Here is a 21,810-nt window from a genome sequence, read left to right on the forward strand (position 1 = left end):
TCCTGTTCGCTTATGCTAAGTATCCCATAACTCCTCACATTTGCAGAGGTAAGCATTTGGCATAAGTGGATAGAGAAGTTGTCAAAAATCAAGACATATTCATTCAATATCTCAGTGAAGTACCTTGCTGGATCAGTACCTGGAATGTTAGTATCCAGAAAAAAGATACGGAAGGAACAAAACAACAAGTTAGGGAAGTGGGACAAACAGATGAGTTGGAGAAGGGTAACTTGTAAACTCATATAAATAATACCAGCTGAAATGTGTAAATGGGGGAGTACAGCTGCTGTGTAAGGTGCATATAACATCACTGCATAGGAGACTGGTAACATATAGAACCTTTTGCCTGTACCATATCAATAAACATGACAAATTGGTTATTTGGTCTCTTGAGTGTATTTCATAATGAACCAAAGTGTGATCAACCATTATACAATACATCAGCACTTCTTTGTAAACAATGCCACTGGCTTTTTCTGCCATCTGTGACACTTGCCCTTGGACCTCTTTCACCTTGTAGAAGTTACCTCCCCAGAATGTCTCCCTGCTTAAACAGTCACATCTCTGAGAAGTAGGAAGTGATGCTGCAATCAGAGCCAGGGCTCAAGTGATGTTTTCCCTACTTGAACATCTCATCCTCTGCTTCCCCATTCCCTGCCATCTCACACTGCAGCCTATCACCACATACTCCTTACATTTTACTGTCCTGGTTTTCTGACTCTCTCCCTCTACCTCTGAGATTCATCCTCACTGGGGATTTCAATGGGTGTGCTGAGGTTGCCCATGAAATGATGGGCAATACACTAGCCTGAACTCTAGGGCACATGGTCATAATGGCGTGCAGCCACTTGGTCTTGCTACACTCATGGTTGCTCTTGGATACCCAAATAGCAAGTCATCAAAATCACCTTCTTTCATCTTTGACTAGCAACAAGAAATTGCCCTTTCCTCTCAGAAGAAGAGTAGGTGCCCCAGTGATCCATTCATTCAGCACCTCCAAGTTGGTTTTATGGCAAATCACTATCTGGGGCTGAAGGCAAAGGCCTGTGGAGAAGTTATATCTCCTACGTGGGACAAGCCAAAGATCACATGTAACACCAGTTCTTTGCAGTTTGCACTGGCTTCCCATTCATTAATTGGTCCATTTCAAGGTACCAGTATGACCTTCTTAGGTTCTTAATGGGCCTAGCTTCCACCATATCATTGCACAGGAGCCATGACTGAACAATGCAGGACTGATCACAGAGCCCAGGGCCTAACTAATTGGTCTGTTCAGCTGAGGGTCACAAACTCAAACACCAGACTGCCTGAAATTTGGGATTAGTCCAAGTCTTCTCACATTCCTAGTGAAATCTATGATTTCTGATTTCCCAGGTAGTGGAATGGATGGAGGAGCAACCATCACATGGAACATTAGGAGGCCAGGAATCTGCATGACTGAGAATTTACAGCTGTGTCAGCATCTGTACAGGTGCCATGCAGCTTCAGTTGACAGAGGCCACCCATTTCAGTACAACATGAAGTACTTACTCATTTTATAGCAAACCTTTTTCAGCCTCCTCAGCCCATAACTCTAGTTTTATTGTTCAATTCTGGTGGTATAGCCATCAGCCTATTGCCTGCAGCAAACAATTACCTTTTAAAAGGTCATGAGAAAATACTACGGTGCCATTAAACTGGGAGGATGATGTATCAGAACACTCACCCTGAAATAAACCCCCATGGTCCTAGCTAGTAAATAGATCTTAGGGCCAAAACTTCTCATCTGTAAAAAAACAAAACAAACAGTCAAGTCAAAAAATGGACATTTCAGGTGTGAAGAGAAGTAGGTTCAAATGCAAGCTGGATGTCAGTCACCATGTTCTTTACATAGGTTGCATTTGGACTGTGGGATCTAGCAAAGTATCCATGTTAGAAATGGGCTAGCCATGTGGTTGTGCCACACAAATGCAATTAAGGTTAATTTTGAACAGTCGGGGAGAGTGTCTTAGTGGCTTCTTCTTCCCAACTTCTGAAAATCAGTGTCCTGATGGTCCTTGTCTCACTTCTCCTTTCCATGCCAGGACAAATTTCCTGGCAGCCGGTTCTATCATATAGTCATGGGGAAATGTCCCAGCAGCTCCATGTCTTTCCTGCCCTACATGGTCAAGTAGGGAGTGTCCCAGAGGTACCTCTTCCCCATCCTACCCTGCAGCCTGGCCATAGCTAGCCTGGCTCAGCTGATTCTGGCTCTCAAGTCTGTGGGGCTGTAAAACTGCAATGCAGATGTTTGGGCTCGGGTGGAGCTCAGGCTATGAAACCCTAAGAAGTGAGTAGCACTCACGGTTCAGGCTCCAGCCCGAACCTGAATGTCTACACTGCACTGTTCAGCCCTGCAAGCGTAAATCACCTGATCTCGGCTCAGAATCTAGTGCTGCATGTTTTCTGTTGCAGTGTAGACATACCCAGTGTCCCAGCAACTCATTGCTACACTCAAAGTAGGGTGACCAGCTGTCACAATTTTATAGGGACAGTTCCGATATTTGGTTTTTGTTTTCTTAATATAGGCTCTTATTACCGCACCACCCCCATCCTGATTTTTCACACTTACTATCTGGTTACCCTAACAAAGAGATATAAAACATGTCACAGGTAGAAAGCCTGGGTTGGCCTTTGTCCTGTGCATTGATGTGCCTAGGGCTGTCAGGTATCCAGTTTTTGAACAGAGAGCCCAGTCAAAAAGGGACCCTGGTGGCTCCAGTCAGCATTACCAACCAGGCCGTTAAAAGGCCAGTTGGTGGTGCTGTGGGTCTAAGGCATGCTAGTCTCTAGCTGTCCTGGCACTGTGCTGTGCTCCAGAAGCAGCTAGCAGGTCTGGCTCCTAGGTGGGGGAGCCATGGGGCTCAGCGTGCTGCCCCCGCCCTGAGCACTGGCTCCACACTCCCATTGGCCTGCGTGGTGCCAGGACAGGCAGGGAACTGCCTTAGGCCTACTAACTGGGAGATGCCCAAGGTAAGCCCGTGCCCCAAACCCCTGCCCCAGCCTGGAGCCTCCCCACACAACTCATCCCCAGCCCCACCCAGAGCCCTCACTGCTCTTGCACCCCCAGCCCAAAGCCCCCTCCTACACCCTGAACTCCTCATCCCTGGCCCCAGCCCAGAGCCCATACCCCTCCTGCACTCCAACCCCTTGCCTCAACCTGCAGCCCCTTCCCACACACAGCTTCTCCCTGGTTTTACTGAGCACGTGATAGAAGCCTGACAGCCTAAAAGCTTTTTGCTGCGAAGGCAGTGGAGTTGAGTCTCCAGTGGAAAAGATCCTCAGCTGTACCTGGATCAAGTGCCAAAAAATTGTCTCCCTGTTGCATTAGCCACTGATGCTGATTATATAAATGCTTTCAACTATCACGTGGAGTTGTTATTATAGGTTTTATTTTGTTGTTGTTGGGGATGGGATTTATACACAAGGTGCTCTAGCTAGGCAGCTGCCCCCCCGTCATGCTGGAGGACTGGCCAGGCCAAATTTGAGTAGTGTTGTGACCCCAGCACTCCAGGTCACAATACAACTGACTCAAATTTGGCCCAGCTGCCCCTCTGTTGTGAATCCAGGCAGTGTTTGGGATTCAGGAGGAGCTGGTGGAGGTGGTGATGACATCTGGCTCCCTCTCTCTAGTTCAGACTGGTTAGGACATCTGTCTGGCTCATGGTGAAGAAAGTCGTGGGTCCCAGGAGACAGTGCGGGCATCAGCCATGATAGTGATGCTCATTCCAACAGCTAATTTTTCTCCCCAAATCTCTTTCTTTAAGGACTCCAAAAGGCAGTGATGGGCAGAATAGCCCATCCCCTCATTTTGTCCACCAGCTGGGCCCAGTATCCAACATACCAATTTTGGTTCATTGATTTTTCAGTCTCTCACCGTTCTCATTTATTAGGAATGATTTTAGTAGTCGGCTTATTGTTTGGACTAATTCAGTCTTTCTCCCTCCCTTAAGAACTGCAAATATTGATTCAATTGTAATTATAATTTTTGTACACTTTTTAGATGTTAAAGCTAAGAACTTACAACTTGTTTCATTTGTAGCTAAAACAAATCTCAAAACTGCTGCTGTTCTATGTTTGTAAAATGTTAAAACAAAACAAAAAAACAGTTCATCACTTCTTTGGCTGCACATCCACAATGGATAAAAGGTGAAAAAAACCTTCTCCCCGGCCCTCTTTTGCCACTTACACAGTTAAAGCTGTACATTTACACAAACCGTGACAATTGTTTGCATCAGTGGTTAAATTTGCTTATCTGGAGGAAAAAAAAAAAAAAAAAAAAGATAGCTCTGATGTAATTTTTAACCAAATGTGTTGCGTCCTTCTACAAAGCAAAAATAAGATGCTCTTTTGGAACCATTCATGAGCCATTTCCAACACTCAAAGGCAGTAAAAATTCACAGGCATTTTTAGACTATCACAGACCTTCCACATTTGTTTTGCCACCAACATTTGTGAGCCACCATGACAATCGTGGCAACTTACCCGAACCTGGCAACTAATCTGCAACATTAACACTGTGCTGTCTCACATGCATAAAACAACAAAAATCCTTGACATCACAAACAAAAACTGGAGGAAAAAAAATTGTGAAAAAACACAAAAAAAGAACTAAGAAAAATATTTCAAAAACGAAAACACAAAAATTGGGCACAAATAAAATAAATCACAAACAGTTTGGTGTTGCAAGAATCATTGATTCTAGTGGTTTGAGATTCAGTTCCCAGTTAATGCAGTAGCAGCCATGAATTAAGCTGGCATTTTGTTAATAAGAGGGTTACCCAAGATGTTATTTCAGTAAAAGTCTACTTTAGCACTTAATTTGAACAGCTTTTGCTTTTTCTTAAAAATACTTTAAAAACATTCAAAATCATCACCAATTACAGAAACTATAAACCTCAAAAATACAACTAAAAAGCATTTAAAGATTTTTAAAAAAATTAATAATTTTAAAACAATTGTTAACTCTGATTTTTTAAAAAGCAAAAAGAGTAAGGATTTGCTTTGCATGCTTCTCTTAAGCAAGCTCAATAAACTTAAGAATTTTGAAAACAAACTTTTGTTTTAAACTAACTTTGAAAACGATTGTTTGTTTGCCAAGGGCCAAATTCTATATATGTATTTAACCCTTTAGGATCCACATTGGGCACTAAAAATGTTGTATTAATTTAGATGTAATATATACACTAAAGCTGTTAACGTACCTCAGTCACTGTTCAATATTAAACAGTGTTGAACAAGGTCTGGAGTGTGGTATACAGATACCTTAGTCTGCTTAATACCACTGGCAGTGGGTATAGTAGGCCATGGGAGGCTAAGCCTTCCCACACAGCCAGGCCTTGGCCCAGCCCTGAGGCTCCACTCCAGCATCACACTCTTTCCCTGTGGTCCTGCCCATGCTCGTCCTCTTCCTGCCCTCGCTAAGCCTCTCCCCTGAAACCAATGGGGGCTAAGCCGGGCAGGCCAGGGCAGTTGGGGCCAGCCAGGGAGGGTCAGCCAGTGGCCTGGGGCAGCTGGCAGGTCGGGACTCAGGGCAGCTGGGGTGGGGCTTCCCCAGTACTGTGGGGGACTTGGGGTTCCAGCAGTGCAGATGGGATGGGGTCAGGAGCTAGCCTCCTCAAAAATGGTAGGTTTACATGCCGCTCATGGCAAACATACTATAAAATTCATGCCAAAAGGTTAGTAATGTATTGACTGTAACACACAAAAAGGAAGACAAATTAAAAAAAAAAGATCGAGAGCATTGAAACTGAAACTGATTGTTTTGTTTTGCATAAACAATCAAAACATATTGAAGTCCCTTTCTGGACACTGTGAACATTGGTTAAAGTCTCTCATTCAGTCAATCTTTCCTGGTGGAGAAGAAAGAGTTAGTTCTGTTGGTCAATTCTGCATCAGGAATGATACAGACAAAAGACTTTCGACAAATGACAGACAGAAGGGATTTTGGGCTGGCAGGTCAGCCATGACAGCTGTTGCTTTGGACTCTGGCTCACCTCCTCAGTCAGGGACATCTGTTTGGTCTGGTCAGGTCCTTGTCTTTCACTGGTCTTTCTCAGGCTGGACAGAGGTAGATGGGCCATCTCATCTCACCAGGCTGGATCACAGCAATACCAGGTGAAAAGCAGAGAAAGAAAAAAGGACAAGAGAAAGATGATGGAGGGGCAAAAAGGAGCACATGAGGGAGGAGACGAGAAAGCAGGATCTCACATGTATCAGGTTGGGGTCCTTGGTCATGCAGCAGTAATGGTCAAGTGTCTCCACTGGAGTATTAAGGCCTCGTGTTATGACAAGAAATCCTTCTGAAGCAATTGCAGTGAAAGTGAATGTTAAAAGTTCTCTCCCTCAAAGTCTCTTTTTAAGGGTGTCAAACAGGTGAGGGGGTAGAATAATATATCCTCTCATTATTTTGTCCACCGGTTGGGCTTAATTTCCAACATACTAATATTGGTTCCTTGATTTCCAGTCTTCCGCTCCTCTTGTTTATCCATCAAAATCTCACCCTATAGTATATATATTGTGTGGCTGTGGCCCGCAAAACACATAGAAAGATGCATATGCAGGCCACAATGGTAAATAGGGTGAGAATCACTGCTCTAAGGCAACGCTGTTAACCAAACCAAGAAGGGGTGTGCCCTGCTCTCAGCCAAAGAGAGGGAGCTGCACTCTCATTATGGCCCAGTTGAGGAGCCAGGCTCTTTGCCCCACTCTTGGGCTTACTTTTAGGTGGAAGGTGAATAGCATATCCCCTCTTTTCTTGACACCGGCTCAGCCATGAGGAGGAGACATTGTTTCTCCTGCCCTATGTTTGCTGGGTGGTACAAGGAATACTGGCAGACTCTTTTGCCCATCTCCATTACTTCTGACAAAGGGGTCTGAAGGTACTACAGACTGCCTCTGCATGAAAGTCCTTTCAGGGAGGGGAATCAGTTCTGAATTATTGCCAGCACTCCCCACTGCACTAGGCCTTTGATTTGGTGATTTCTTTCCATCCACCCACTCCTCCCCAGGCTCCATGTTGCTGTTGTCCCTAATGATGCTGGCTCTTTGTGATAGTGAATATGGGTCACCAAAATCATCAGCTGCACTGTCAGAGCAGAAGAATTGATGGTAAGAAGCTGCTGGGACAGCAGCCTTAACACCACCACAGAGCCCCTGCTTGCTGCCCCCTCCCTCATTGTGACTGGCCTGCATCTGCTTGGTTCAAAGTTCTCCCCTAGTCTGGCCCTGCTTAGCTTGTGAAATCTGACAAGATCACAGCAGCAGGTTGTATAGCTGCAGACAAGCCTTCTAAATCAGATAATTGAATGAGTCAGACAGTGGCTTACACAGAATGGGAAGGATATGCAGGGCATCCACAAGGCAGAGAAGCAGAGAGGACTGTATCATGGTTTTCTGGGACTTATGAAGTGGAGTTTTGTATAGTTAGGAATTTCACCAGGGGCAAGGTGGATTGTATTCAGTTTTATAAACAACCCAACATATCTAGTACATGTGCAGTTGAACATCATCCTTTTCACCATTCATCATCTCTGTCTCAGTTCGCATGAGTAGCCTGGTCTATCTGGTTGTCCCACAAGACTTTGCTCCAGTCAAAAGAACATGCTGAACTACAAACAGTTGGACTGCAAACCGGAGCCAAGATTTTCCAAAGGGGTTAGAGGTTTCTCATTGGAAAGTTACTTGCTTAGGATGTACGCAAGGCCAAATTCTCAGCGAGTGGTGATCAGCATAATTCTATTAAAATCAATGGACCTCAATGTTTCCTCTAATTTTTTCCATCCGTGTGCGGAATAAATTTTGTTATGTGCACCAAGCTAATGTGAGGATGTATGCTACCAGTAGAAACTGAAAACCTAGATAGAATGTATATTTTTTTTAAAGTTACCATAGGGACAATTACTCCAGCCAGGACAGGTTAGGCATTTCAGAACTCATTACTCAAAGAATTAAATTTAAATGAAAGAGAAATAAAAATTATGAAATGCATAGACCAGCCAAAAAAATAGAACAACACACTTTGAAAGAATAAAATTACAGAGAATATATGTGCATTGCAGGAAATACCAAGAAGTAACAACAAACAACACCACAAGTATGTGTTGGGAGGTGAGTGTGAGAGACTGTGTGGAGACACAGACTCTGTGTGTGTGTGTGTGTGTGTGTGACACACACAGCTATGTATTGGGGAAGTCTCTGAGAGACCATGCGCTGTCTCTTTAAGGTATAGGCACTCACCACCTGGACCACCATTGAGACCTCAGACCTCCTCCTGCTAAGAGTCCTGAGTGAGGCTGTCCCATCTCCCCAGCACCAGCCCTCCCACCACCCCCAACTGTGCTCTGCAGGAGGGTCCCAGGAGCAGCAGGGGCTCCAAGGCAGAAGGCTGCAAAGCAGCCAGGGTTGTGTTCACCTGGCTGGATGTGAGTGACTCAGCATGGCACTTCAATCATTCCTGGGCAGCCATTTCAGTGGGCAGCTCAAGGGAACACAGATGGACCTATTTTGATTTACACTATCTGGTCCATATTATATGACTTTCCTTAACCACTTTTGCTGCCATATTCTGGGCTTAGCTGTCTGTGCCAGTAGCTTGAACAAAAGTGGAACTGTGTAGTAAGATAGTTGAGTACTTGCTATTTTCCTTATTGACTTACCTGCAACCCTTGAATGGTTATTGTTTTTACTAGGTTATTACTACTTGTAATACATTATCTCCTCGATGCCCTAGGTAATTTGGAGGCTCCATTATAGTAGGTGCTGTGCATTCACATAGTGAAAGACAGTCCTTGCACCCAAAAAGACAATAATTCAACTATACAAGCCACACAAAGGGTGAGGAAGAAGGGAGTATGATTAACCCCATTTTATAGATGGGGAACTGAGGCACAGAGATTAAAAGCCTACTCCTGAGGGCATTCTGTGCCAAAACAATTAAAATAAAAATTCTGCACACAATATTTTTAAAATCTGCAAAATGTGTTTGTCAAATAAATGTGGAAACTCCAGCATGGCACTGGGGAGAACAGGCCACTGGCTGCACAGAGATGGGAGATTATTATGCAGCTCCCTCCAAGTCCTGTCCTCTTCAGCCCAGCTGGGACCAGCAGCTGAGCTCGGAGCAGGGTAGGAGCCACCAGCTGGGTCTTCCCCAGTCCCGTCTCCTGCCCCACAATGTCAAAATTTCTAATAGTGCATATTGTTTGCAAGGCTTGTTATTTATTTTAAGTAACAACATTTTAATGTGCCTCCCAGTCATCTATTCAGAACTTACCTCACAACTTCAGCAGAGACCACAGGTGAATTGGTGAACTTGCCTCGTTTGAGAGGATAGATTACAGGAACATTAAATGGATTTGGGGAAGAGTTTTATATAACTTCTTAATAATTAAAAGCAGGTAATCTCTCTGTCAACTTCTACAGACTTCTGAGCACCATTCCTCTCCAGCAGGTGAAACACAATCTGGTCGAATGGCATTATTTGTCACTGCTCTGTGTTATCAGCTAACACCATATTCAGGTACCTAGGGAAAGACAAGGACGTTTAGATAAGCCTTTTGCAATAAGATGATTTAGTCTATTAAAGATTTCATTTCTTCATCTAACTCAGCTGGCTATTTTTTACCATCATATTGCCAACAATATACATATAAAGAAGTTTCCCTATCTAAAGGTTATCTTGCCTATCCTAGCTTATTTGTAATGGGCCCATCGCTAGGATGTTTTGGAGCCGGTAATTTGAAAGCATGCAGGCAGACTCCTGTGCTGACTCAGATCCATAGTTGGATCTGGTTCTAGGTTTCCATATATGCCTCATAATTAATGGGCAGATCTTTTCTTTATAGGTCTTAATGTCTAATTGACATAAGGTACAATATTGATAAAAATAAATAATAGTGCAAAGAAATACTCTATAACCCCCCACTCAATAAAATATTCAAGTGCAAGGCACTCACTCTAGCAGGTTTACTATTTATTAGGTGGGTTTAAAAAGTTAGATCAAGAGAAAGCCAAAGTTCAAGGCCCTGCTTTGCTTGGACTACTCCCTGCTCTCCCAGGACTAGTAAACTTTACAACCTCAACTCCCCAGTACTCTGCACCTTACATAATTGTTCATACCTGGCCCAAGTCACATAAAATGCTCTTTCTGATGCAGTAACATTTTACACCCTCCTTGTACAGGCGTTGTGTAGCCACTTCCATGACGAACAACTAAGAATCAGGCCCTTTGTGTGGTTGTGCTTGTAGAATTAGGCCCAACAGGTTTAGCAAACAATAATTATAGTGGAGTAGCTGTGACAATGAAAAGGATTTTCATGTAATTTAATTGTATTATGTATATTTATTATTAGTAGTATTACCGTAGCACTTAGGAGTTCCAGTCACGGACCAGGATCCCATTGGCTGGGCGTGGGACAAACACAGAACAAAAAAAGGAGGGTCCCTGTCCCCAAATGGCTTACAAAGCAATTTGAAGCATCTCTCCCCTGTTCATGGGATCCAGTGATTCTTGCATTTGCTGTAACCTGAAAGTTATGTCCTTTATTTCCTTAACATTCCTGCCCTAGGATATAACTGAAAAACATTCAGTTTATCGGAATACATTCTGCAGCTGCCACTAAGATGTGTATGGTGTTTTGCTACCACTGATTCCCACTGGCAGAACAGCCAGGAAGTATTCATTAAAGAGATTAAATAGAGATGGTCAAAAAAATTGTTTATATTTTGTTGACAAAAAAAGTGAAAAAAAAGTCTTTTTTCTACCAGGTCTCAAAATGAATGGTATCGCTTTGCACTTCTCATCCAAGTATTTCAAAGCACTTTGCAAACACTAATGGACTAAGCATCACAACATGCATGCGAGGAACACTAGGTGTTACTATCCCCCATTAGGTAGATGGGCAGGTGGAGGTATAGAAAAGTTAAATGACTTGCCCAAGGCCACAAAATAATCTATGCCACACTGAGGAATGAAACTCAGGAGTCCTGACTCCCAGTCATTTGCTCTAACCATTAGATGACAGACCAGATTGTGCTTTCAGTCACACCCCAGTAAATCAGGAGTCACTCTATAAAATCAAGAGAGTTACACCAATATGAGAGAGAGCAGTATCAGGCCCCGCAGGTCTAACATTGACTATAAATTAGCCAAGATGAACACATCTTGGGATGATTCCTTAGGCACTGTTTTTAGTCTTATCTCTTTCAGTCCAGCTAAAGCATGTCCTGCTATTTCATGATGTAGAAAGTGCTAGATGCCATGTTAGGACTAGGGCAGCAATCAGACTCAAAACTGGTCAGAAGTCAAACTGAGGTGAACATGCATGCAGCACAAAGGTGTTCTGTGAAGAAGGAACACACAAATAAACACACACACCCTTACCAGTCATAAACCAATCCTTTCCCAGTGAAGGAATCATATAGAAATTTCTATGATTTCTATGATCCAGTGGGTGGATTCTCTCCTGTTCTATCCCTGCTCCTAAACCCATCAGAGGAAGCAAATGGCTGTATAATATATTACGTTATTGCAAGCTGTGCTAAACTAGCTGGTTATTTAATTCATGCTGTAGAAACTTTTTAGTCAAATCTCATTTTTGCTCCTGCAGCTGCTGTTCTTCCTATTCCCCTTGCAGGGCAAGAAGTGACAGTAAGAGATTTTAGGCTACAGAGGAAAGAGGACCTGGGACACCAGTGAAAACAATGACTTTCCCTTGGCTTCTCACAGTGAGATAACGTTTTCCTTGAAAGAGGAATTGTAAATCAACACTGACTTGTCCCCCTGAAACATTGCTTCAGCCCCAGGGTTGAAGGCTAAGCAGCACCCATTGCCTGGTCTGATTATCCAGTTGATTACAAGATAATCCCTTGAATATTTCATGCAGGAACGAGTGTGCAGTGTCCAGGCAGTGCAGTAACATAAGCTACTGAGATGCAGCCTTCCCTTATAAAAAAAATTCCCCGCTTACCTTCCACCAGGTAGCACAGCAGAGTCTTGCAGACACAAACTGAACTGTTTGCAGGAGAAATAAACCAGGAACATCTAATCCTTACAGAATGTCTTTTTGAAACAGAGCTGAGTCTGATCTAAAGCTCTGGCTTTGTGTTTGTTTTCACCCCTCTTGCCATCCAGTGAGTTATTAGCAATGACTATACCAGGCTGTTGTTGATCATTTATGAACTAGGAGGGCAAAATGCTGGAATTTCAGCAAAGACGTGCCCTGGTCTCTCAGGTGGTGGGTGGTTGTTTCCCTTCCCGCTGTGATGGTGATTACTGAAACAGAAGGTCTGGCTAATTATCTGCAGTGTGTAGTTTGCTTAAAGCAGGCTCAAGCTGGGATGGAAATAGCTGCTAGTGCTGTTCACAAATTAAGCCAGTACAGAACCAGAAGCAGATTATACACACTATCAACATAGCCACATCTTCTTAGTACTGTTGCAACTTCCAGCCAACGTCCTCACTGCAATATGGAAGCACAAGCACACGGTAAGTTTGTTTACCCTCTGCTTCTTTGTTAATTGTCGGTGAGACAAAGTAATTGAGTGGGAGGAGGGCAAGGAATATCTTGAATGGACTCCAGCTGCTTTCCTTCAGTGTATTTTATTTTTCAGGGGCCAATAACTGTGGCCCATTTAAAAAAAAAAGTGTTCTTGGATTTATAAGCAGGGCTTGGTTTTTAATGGTAGTCTCAAAAGTAAGTCACTGCACAGTTTGATCTGCATGAGAAAGCAAGTCACAGGCAGTGAGTAATACTGGATTTTTACTCTCTTCTTCTGTGGTTCCCTTACTAGAGATATAATTGAGAGGGAGAACAATATCCTTTTCAGAGGAGTATTAAGATGTAATAAACTCATAGTTCCCATATGTACAAAACAAGTCCACTCAGTGTATAAAACATGCAAAGTTTGAATCTCTGATATATAAGTTTTTAGACTTATGCTTATTGTTAATATTGTTTGTTTGTATAGTTAAAAATTCCACAGTTGTTTGTAGTATAGCTCATTGATTTCAGGGGTTTATATCTTTACTCTGAGCTTTGGGATTCAGCATGCTGTAGGAGAGAGAGGTATTATTATTAGGGCTGTCAAGCAATTTAAAAAAAATCATGATTAATCATGCAATTAAAAAATTAATCATGATTAATTGCACTGTTAAGCAATAATAGAATAACATTTATTTAAATATTTTTGGATGTTGTCTACATTTTCAAATATATTGATTTCAATTACAACAGAATTCAAGGTATACAGTGCTCACTTTATTTTTTTATTTAAAATATTTGCACTGTAAAAAAACAAAAGAAATAGTATTTTTCAATTCACCTAATACAAGTAATGTAGTGCAGTCTCTTTATCATGAAAGTTGAACTTACAAATGTAGAATTATGTATGAAAACTAACTGCATTCAAAAATAAAACAATGTAAAACTTTAGAGCCTACAAGTCCACTCAGTCTTATTTCTTGTTCAACCAATTGCTCAGACAAACAAGTTTGTTTATATTTGCAGGAGATAATGCTGCTTGTTCACAATGTCATCTGAAAGTGAAAACAGGTGTTCTCATGGCATTGTTGTAGCTGGCATCACAAAATATTTACATGGCAGATGCCCTAAAGATTCATATGTCCCTTCATGCTTCATCCAACATTCCAGAGAACATTCATCCATTTTGATGACAGGCTCTGCTTGATAACAATCCAAATCAGTGTGGATCGACACATGTTCATTTTCATTATCTGAGTCAGATGCTACCAGCAGAAGGCTGATTTTCTTTTTTGGTGGTTTGGGTTCTGTAGCTTTGTGCATCAGAGTGTCGCTCTTTTAAGACTTTTCAAAGCATGCTCCACACCTCATCCCTCTCAGATTTTGTAAGGCATTTCAGATTCTTAAACCTTGGGTCAAGTGCTGTAGCTATCTTTATAAATCTCACATTCGTACCTTCTTTGCGTTTTATCAAATCTGCAGCAAAAATGTTCTTAAAATGAATCATGTGCTGAGTCATCATCCAAGACTACTATAACATGAAATATATGGCAGAATTTAGGTAAAATCAAGCCAGAGACATACAATTCTCCCCCAAGAATTTCAGTCACAAAATTAAATAATGCATTATTTTTTCAATGAGTGTCATCAACATGGAAGCATGTCCTCTGGAATGGTGGATGAAGCATGAAGGGGAATACAAATGTTTAGCATATCTGGCATGTAAATACTTTGCAATGACGGCTATAAAAGTCCCATGCGAATACCTGTTCTTACTTTTGGGCCATCTTGTAAATAAGAAGCAGGCAGCAGTATCTCCTGTAAATGTAAACAAATTTGTTTGTCGTAGCAATTGGCTGAACAAGAAGTAGGACTGAGTGGACTTGTAGGCTCTTAAATTGTGCATTGTTTTTCTTTTGAGTGCAGTTATGTAACTAAAAAATCTCCATTTGTAAGTTACACTTTCACAATAGAGATTGCACTACAGTACTTGTATGAGGTGAATAGAAAAATACTATTTCTTTTGTTATTTTTACAGTGCACATATTTGTAATAAAAATAATATAAATTGAGCAGTGTACATTTTTGTATTTTGTGTTGTAATTGAAATCAATATATATGAAAATGTAGAAAAACATCCAAAATATTTAACAAATTTCAGTTGGTATTCTATTGTTTAACAGTGTGATTTAAAATTGTGATTAATCCATTAATTTTTTGAATCATGATTATTTTTTGAGTTGATCGTGTGTTATTTTTTATTGACAGTCCTAATTATTATGCCATCCCAACTAGCTCCGCTTTCTGCAAAATTATTATTCTTGTAACATGATTCATATCGCAGTCCATGTTGTGAAGTAGTCCTTAAGATTCTGGGCCTGACTCTGATCTTGCTAACATCAGTTTTATACCATTGTTACCCCCATTGTTTTCAATAGAAAAAATATTCGCTATTTACATCAGGGTAAATGAAAATAAGGCTGTTTAGATGGCTTGGGGGCGGGGACGGAGAGAGGTCAATATAAGAAAGGTAAATGACACACACACTCTTTATATACCTATGTAGATGGCTTGGTGTGAAGTAATTAAAATATAACCATATAGATCATCGTTGCAACCTCTTTTACATATTTGCAGCAAATCTTGTACAAATGTTGTCAAGGGAGGTGTCTATGAAAAGGTTCTGATTTGCTGGTTATGATGATGCTATCTGTATGCATGTATCATTTCTGTATGTGAAGTAATAGTATTGACTTTATACCTGTATTTCAAATGTTTGCTCCTGGGATACTGCCCACAAGGTAGCTTGCCAGCACATCTTGAAAGGACTATTCAAATTAAGTGGCTCATCAAGAAACACTTGGTTGACAATGGACCATGGGAGACGCCCATCTACACTGAATGGACTGTCATGTAAATGTGCTGTCTGGAGTGTAGGTAATGGCTTCCTGCAATGACTGACCGAAATTGGGCATGAACATGTGACTTGCTCATGGACCTCCAAACACCATCTTGTTGCTGTAATTTTCCACACTAAGAACAGTGGGATGCCCTCCGCATGGAAAAGCTATAAAAGGCTCTGGAAACATCTCCATTTTGTCTTCAATCCTTCTTCTTATCCTCTGGAGGAAATTTGCTACAAACTGAAGCTCTGAACAAAGGACTGAATGACCATCCAAGCTGTGGATGTATTCCAAAGACTTGACTTAAGCCAGCAGTTTATTCCATCACTGCTACAAGCCTGAACCAGGAACTTTGCAATTACTGTATGTATTTGATTCTTTTAACCAACTTTAACTCTCACCTTCTCTTTCTCTTTCTTTCTTTCTTTTTATGAATACACCTTTAGATTATAGATACTAAAGGATTGGCATCAGCATGATTTTTGGGTAGATTCTAAGTCGGGATTGGCAATCTTTGGCCAGGCCAGTTTGTTTACCTGTCGCGTCTATGGCCAGCACATCCCTTGGCCCGCACCGCTTCCTGCAGCTCCCATTGGCCTGGAGTGGCGAACCGTGGCCACTGGGAGCTGCGATTGGCTGAAGCTGCAGATTCAGCAGGTAAACAAACTGGCCCAGCCCGCTAGGAGGCTTACCCTGGTGGCCGCATGCCAAAGGTTGCCTATCCCTGTTCTAAGTCATATATTGACCTGGTGTGCGGCTGGTCCTTTGGGATCAGAAGAATCTTTCATTTGATGAGACTAGTTGTAAAGAAACCACTCATCTCTGAATCCAGTGGTTTTGGTTTTGATATAAGAACTGGAAAGCCTGAGAAAACTCTCTTTATATTTTATTAGCCAGTGTGGTGGAACAAAAGTTTACTTTTTGTTGCTGGTTTGGTATATCCTATAGGGGAGTAGCCACCAGTCTTAGGGTGTATCTGCCCTATTTCTCAGCAGTTCGTCCTGAATTTGGCATCCTCAGGTGTGACCCACTGAGGCACGGTTACAGTAACATAGCCAGCAAGATCCACAGAATCAGGTCAATTAAGCTTTGGATCAGAACCCCACACTATTAAAATTTGAATGTTGGTATTAAGAGTTTTAAAGATTAAAGATCAGTGACCTTGAGCCAGGTGGCATCAGCAGAAGCCATGAAACTGCAAGCCCCAAGAGACAGCCTGTGTCTTGAACATGAAAAAAGACTGCAGAACTTGAAATGCTAGAGAAGCAAGCCTTGGCCCAGCTGGAAAAAGAAACTCAGGCAAGGCATATGGAACAGCTGGCTGCTGAGGAGAGGGTTCGCCAGATGCAACAAGAAACTGCTAGACTTGAGTTCCAAGTCAAAAAAGCAATGGAAGAACAGCAGAAACTGTATCATCTTGAACATCCAGTTTATAACGATGTTGGTATGTTGCATAACTCTGAGCAGTTGCCTGTGTTTAACCAGTTTTGCTATGGCCAGGGAGAGGGTGACTCTATCCTGGGGAAGGTGGAAATTGCTGTTTGTCCATGCAAAAAAGCAGTTTGTGTGTAAGTGAATTTTCTGAATGTCTGTCTAGTATCTCAGAAGTGAATCTGGAATTAGATAAAACATAGAGGAAAAAGTCATTGGTCAGGAAGATGTTTCTCTAGAACAGATTGAAGCTGATGGTCAAGTTGAAGCCCTAACTAAGGAAGAAAAGAGTAGAGGTTTTTTTTTTTTAAATGAGTGATGGATTGTTGGCAAGTAAAGTTTGTGAAAAAGCCTGAAAAAGGGAGAAGTGATTTGCTTGAAGTATCTCAGGGTAATGAGACTCTATTTGTAGGGAATAGCAGTTTATCTGTGGGGAATGGCAACTTGCCTGTTAAGGAAGCTGTATCACTTTCCAGGTATGTGTTTGAAATCAGCCCTGGGTGCTGGGAGAAAGGAAAGGTTATCTCCAATTATTTGTCTGTTTCGAATAGCAGCAGCAGCATGCCTCCTGAGGCAAACTTTGCCTCCAGTTCTTTTTCTGTGGATCAAACAGAAGGTGCTTCTCAGTTAATGCTACTTAAAAGTTTATCAGTTGTCCCAGGGTATGGCTACACTTACATTTATGCAGCGCTGGGAGTTACAGCTGTGTTCGTATAGCTGTGTAGGGCCAGCGCTGCAGTGTGGCCACACTGACAGCTACCAGCGCTGCAGTGTGGCCACATTTGCAGCATTTGCAGCGCTGTTGGGAGTGGTGCATTGTGGGCAGCTATCCCACAGAGTACCTCGTCCCATTTTGGCGCTGTGGCTTGTGGGAAGGGGACGGAAGGGTGCGGGTCTTTCCGCTTCCTGTTCCAATGCCCCGTGGTGCTTTGCTACACATTCCAAGCGTTTTGGCGGCATTGTGAGTCTGCAGCGCGATTTCTGTTACAAATGGAGCCCGAGCTGCTGAGGACCTTGCTGATGAAGGTTGCCAGCACATCACGCATGGCAGTGGAGCTATTCCTTCAGCTCCAAAGTGACAGTGAGGAGTCAGACGATGATATTGATTCGCCTGACGCTCAAGACACTAAATTGCTTGTGGCAGTAACAGACGTGCTCAGCACCGTGGAACGCCGCCTTTGGGCTCGGGAAACGAGCACTGAGTGGTAAGATCACATCGTCCTGCAAGCCTGGGATGACGAGCAGTGGCTGCAGAACTTTTGGATGAGAAAAGCCACTTTCATGGGACTGTGTGCTGAGCTCGCCCCTACCCTGCGGCGCAGGTGTCATAAACAGATAGCTAAGGGTTAATGTCTCTTTCACCTGAAAAGAAGTAACCTGAAACACCTGACCAGAGGACCAATCAGGAAACAAGACTTTTTCAAATCTGGGTGGAGGGAAGTTTGTGTGTGAGTCCTTTGTTCTGGTCTTGAATCTGTCCCTCTCGGCTATGGGAAGGATTTTTCTATTTCCTGCTTTCTAATCTTCTGTTTCCAAGTTGTGAGTACAAAGATAGGTTTGTTTTTTTGTATTTACATGTATGTAGTTGCTGGAATGTTTTGAATTGTATTCTTTTTGAATAAGGCTGTTTATTCATATTTCTTTTAAGCAATTGACCCTGTATTTGTCACCTTAATACAGAGAGACCATTTTTTATGTATTTTTCTTTCTTTTTACATAAAGCTTTCTTTTTAAGACCTGTTGGAGTTTTTCTTTAGTGGGGAACTCCAGGGAATTGAGTCTGTGCTCACCAGGGAATTGGTGGGAGGAAGAAGTCAGGGGGAAATCTCTGTGTGTTAGATTTACTAACCTGACTTTGCATACCCTCTGGGTGAAGAGGGAAGTGCTTGTGTTTTCCAGGACTGGAAACAGAGAGGGTGGAATCCCTCTGTTTAGATTCACGGAGTTTGCTTCTGTGTATCTCTCCAGGAACCCAGGGAGGGAATACCTGGAAGGGAGAAGGGAAGGGAAATGGTTTATTCCCCTTTGTTGTGAGCCTCAAGGAATTTGGGTCTTGGGGTCCCCAGGGAAGGTTTGGAGGGACCAGAGTGCCCCAAAACACTCTAATTTTTTGGGTGGTGGCAGCTTTACCAGGTCCAAGCTGGTAACTAAGCTTGGAGGTTTTCATGCTAACCCCCATATTTTGGACGCTAAGGTCCAAATCTGGGACTAGGTTATGACAGCAGGGACACGAGATTGAGAGCTCCCCTGCCAGTGGAGAAGCGGGTGGCTATTGCAGTCTGGAAGCTGGCAACTCCAGACAGCTACCGATCGGTGGCGAACCAGTTTGGAGTGGGAAAGTCCACCGTTGGAATGGTGCTGATGCAAGTTTGCACGGCCATTAATCGCACCCTGCTAAGAAGAACTGTGACTCTGGGGAACGTGCAGGACATTGTGGATGGCTTTGCACAAATGGGTTTCCCTAACTGTGGAGGGGCAATAGATGGGACGCATATTCCTATTCTGGCATCATCCCACCTGGCAGAGTACATTAATCGCAAGGGGTATTTCTCTGTGGTTCTCCAAGCGCTTGTGGATCACCGTGGGCGTTTCACTGACATTTACTCAGGATGGCCTGGAAAGGTGCATGATGCACGCATCTTTCAGAACAGTGCCCTGTTCAGGAAGCTGATGGCCGGGACTTTTTTCCCAGACCGCAAGATCACAGTAGGGGATGTCGAAATGCCCACTGTGATCCTTGGAGACCCCGCTTACCCCTTAATGCCTTGGCTCATGAAACCGTATACAGAGAAGCTTGACAGGAGCAAGGACCGGTTCAACTACAGGCTGAGCCGGTGCAGAATGATTGTGGAGTGTGCTTTTGTCCGTTTTTAAAGGCACGCTGGAGGTGTCTCTACGGGAAGCTAGATTTGGGGGAAAGCAGCATCGCCGCTGTTATATCTGCGTGCTGTACCCTCCATAATATTTGTGAAGGGAAGGGTGAAAAATTCAGTGAGGAAAGGGCCTCCGAGGTTCGACGCCTAGAGGCTGAATTTGCACAGCCAGAGAGCAGGGCTACTAGAGAGGCCCAGGAAAGGGCTTCAAGGATTAGGGATGCCTTAAGGGAGCAATTTGATGCTGAAAGCCAACAGTAATGTTTGGTGCCTTTGCTGTGCCCGTTTTTCCCTTGGGGTACAGTATTTATCACTTTCTTCAATAATAAAAAATGTTTTATAAGCCAAGAAATCATTTATTCAAAATACAGTACATAAAAGGGCAGGGGGGTAGGATGGTGGACTGTACATTCAGAGGTATGAATATGTCCTGCTTGGATTGCTATTCAATGCCTGCTGCACTTCAGGATTACTATGCTGCATCATGATGGGGGTTGAGTGCATAGGGTAAGGGTTGTAGTTATCAGGGCTGGTAGGTGATCGTACAGGTGTTGGGGGCAGCTGGGGGTGGTAAGAAACAGGCTGCTGGAGAAAGGTGTTTTGTGCAAATACTGGGGAAGAAGAGAGAGAGCTTTGGGAGGGGTGGGGGTTACCATGGTTCTGATCTGCCTGCATGGCTACGAGAGACTGCATACAGTCAGTTTGGCGAGCCAGGAGGCTTATCAGCTGCTTCGTGCTTTTCTTGGTAGCCAGTTCCTTTCTCCTGCTTTGTGTTTGCCTCCACTCATGCATTTTCTCTCTCCATTCCTGCATCTTCTTACTCTCTCTGGCATACTGATTCATAACTGCTTTGATCAAATCTTCTTTTGATTTTAGGGGATTTTTCCTCAAGTTCTGTAACCGTCGGGCAGGCGGTGATACTGCTGGATTATTCAAGGTCACTTAAAAAAACATAAATAGAAACATTTAATACACAGGGGCTACATTGTTTATTATCACACAGTGAAGGAGTTTGTAGACTTTTTGTAGCATCATTACCACATACCTAACATAGCACAGAGAGGCCACGGCAGCGAAGGCATGGTGAGCAATGGGGTGAGTGTTTCTGCCGCGACGTCACCTGGGAAGGGGAACTGCCTGAGGGCTCACTGGGGTTTCTGTGCACTGGGGAAAGCAGAGAGCAGGGACCTGGGGACCTGCACTGGGGAAAGGAGAGAGCAGGTACTTTGGGAACTGCACTGGGGAAAGCAGAGAGCAGGGACCTGCACTGAACACGATCCCTACATTCTCAACAGGGTTTTCTACTGCCAGATATATCACTGCTGCGTGTTACCTGGCAAGAGAGGGAGGGTCTTCTTCAGCAATGTGGATTCCTCCCTGGTCCCTATGCAGCTTCCCTGTGCGCAGCAATGGTCCCGCCACCCCTCGCGGCAGAGTGGCGCGGACGAGTTAGCCTGACCGGGTCAAGGACCACGGTGGCTCTCCCTATAAACTTGCGCAAGCACATTGCCCACGCTCTGGCTGCAACTTTTCAAGAGATTACCGAGGCCGATTACAGAGACGTGATAGACCAAATTAATGGGCTATTCCACATTTAGGCATGCATGCAGGCAGCCATAACCCCCACCCTCCTCTCCCAAAACATTTCCATCCTAAAAATTAAATCTGCTTACCGGGAACACGCTCCTCTGCTTCTTCTTCACCAACAAGTTCCAGCTGCTGCGACTGGCTAGCCTCCTCCTGGCTTGAGAAGAGCTCCTGGCTGCATGCCTCCTGGGACTCCGGGGTGTCTCCCTCCACCCCAGTATCCTCACTCTCGACTTTCTCTACACCCTCCCCCACTTTTCCCTGCTCTGAACTCTCCATTGTGCTCCTCGGATTGGCAGTGGGGTCAGACCCAAGTATGGCATCCAGCTCCTTGTAAAAACGGCAGGTCGTGGGGGCAGCTCCTGAGCGGCTGTTTCCCTCATGGGCTTTGCAATAGGCACTGCGCAGCTCCTTTACTTTTACCCTGCACTGCAACTCATCCCATTCATGGCCCCTTAGCAGCAAGGACTTTGATATCTGCCCATAGGTATCATAATTTCTGTGGCTGGAGCGCAG

Source organism: Gopherus flavomarginatus, chromosome 1 (assembly GCF_025201925.1).
Source record: "Gopherus flavomarginatus isolate rGopFla2 chromosome 1, rGopFla2.mat.asm, whole genome shotgun sequence".
In the NCBI taxonomy this organism is placed as follows: Eukaryota; Metazoa; Chordata; order Testudines; family Testudinidae; genus Gopherus; species Gopherus flavomarginatus.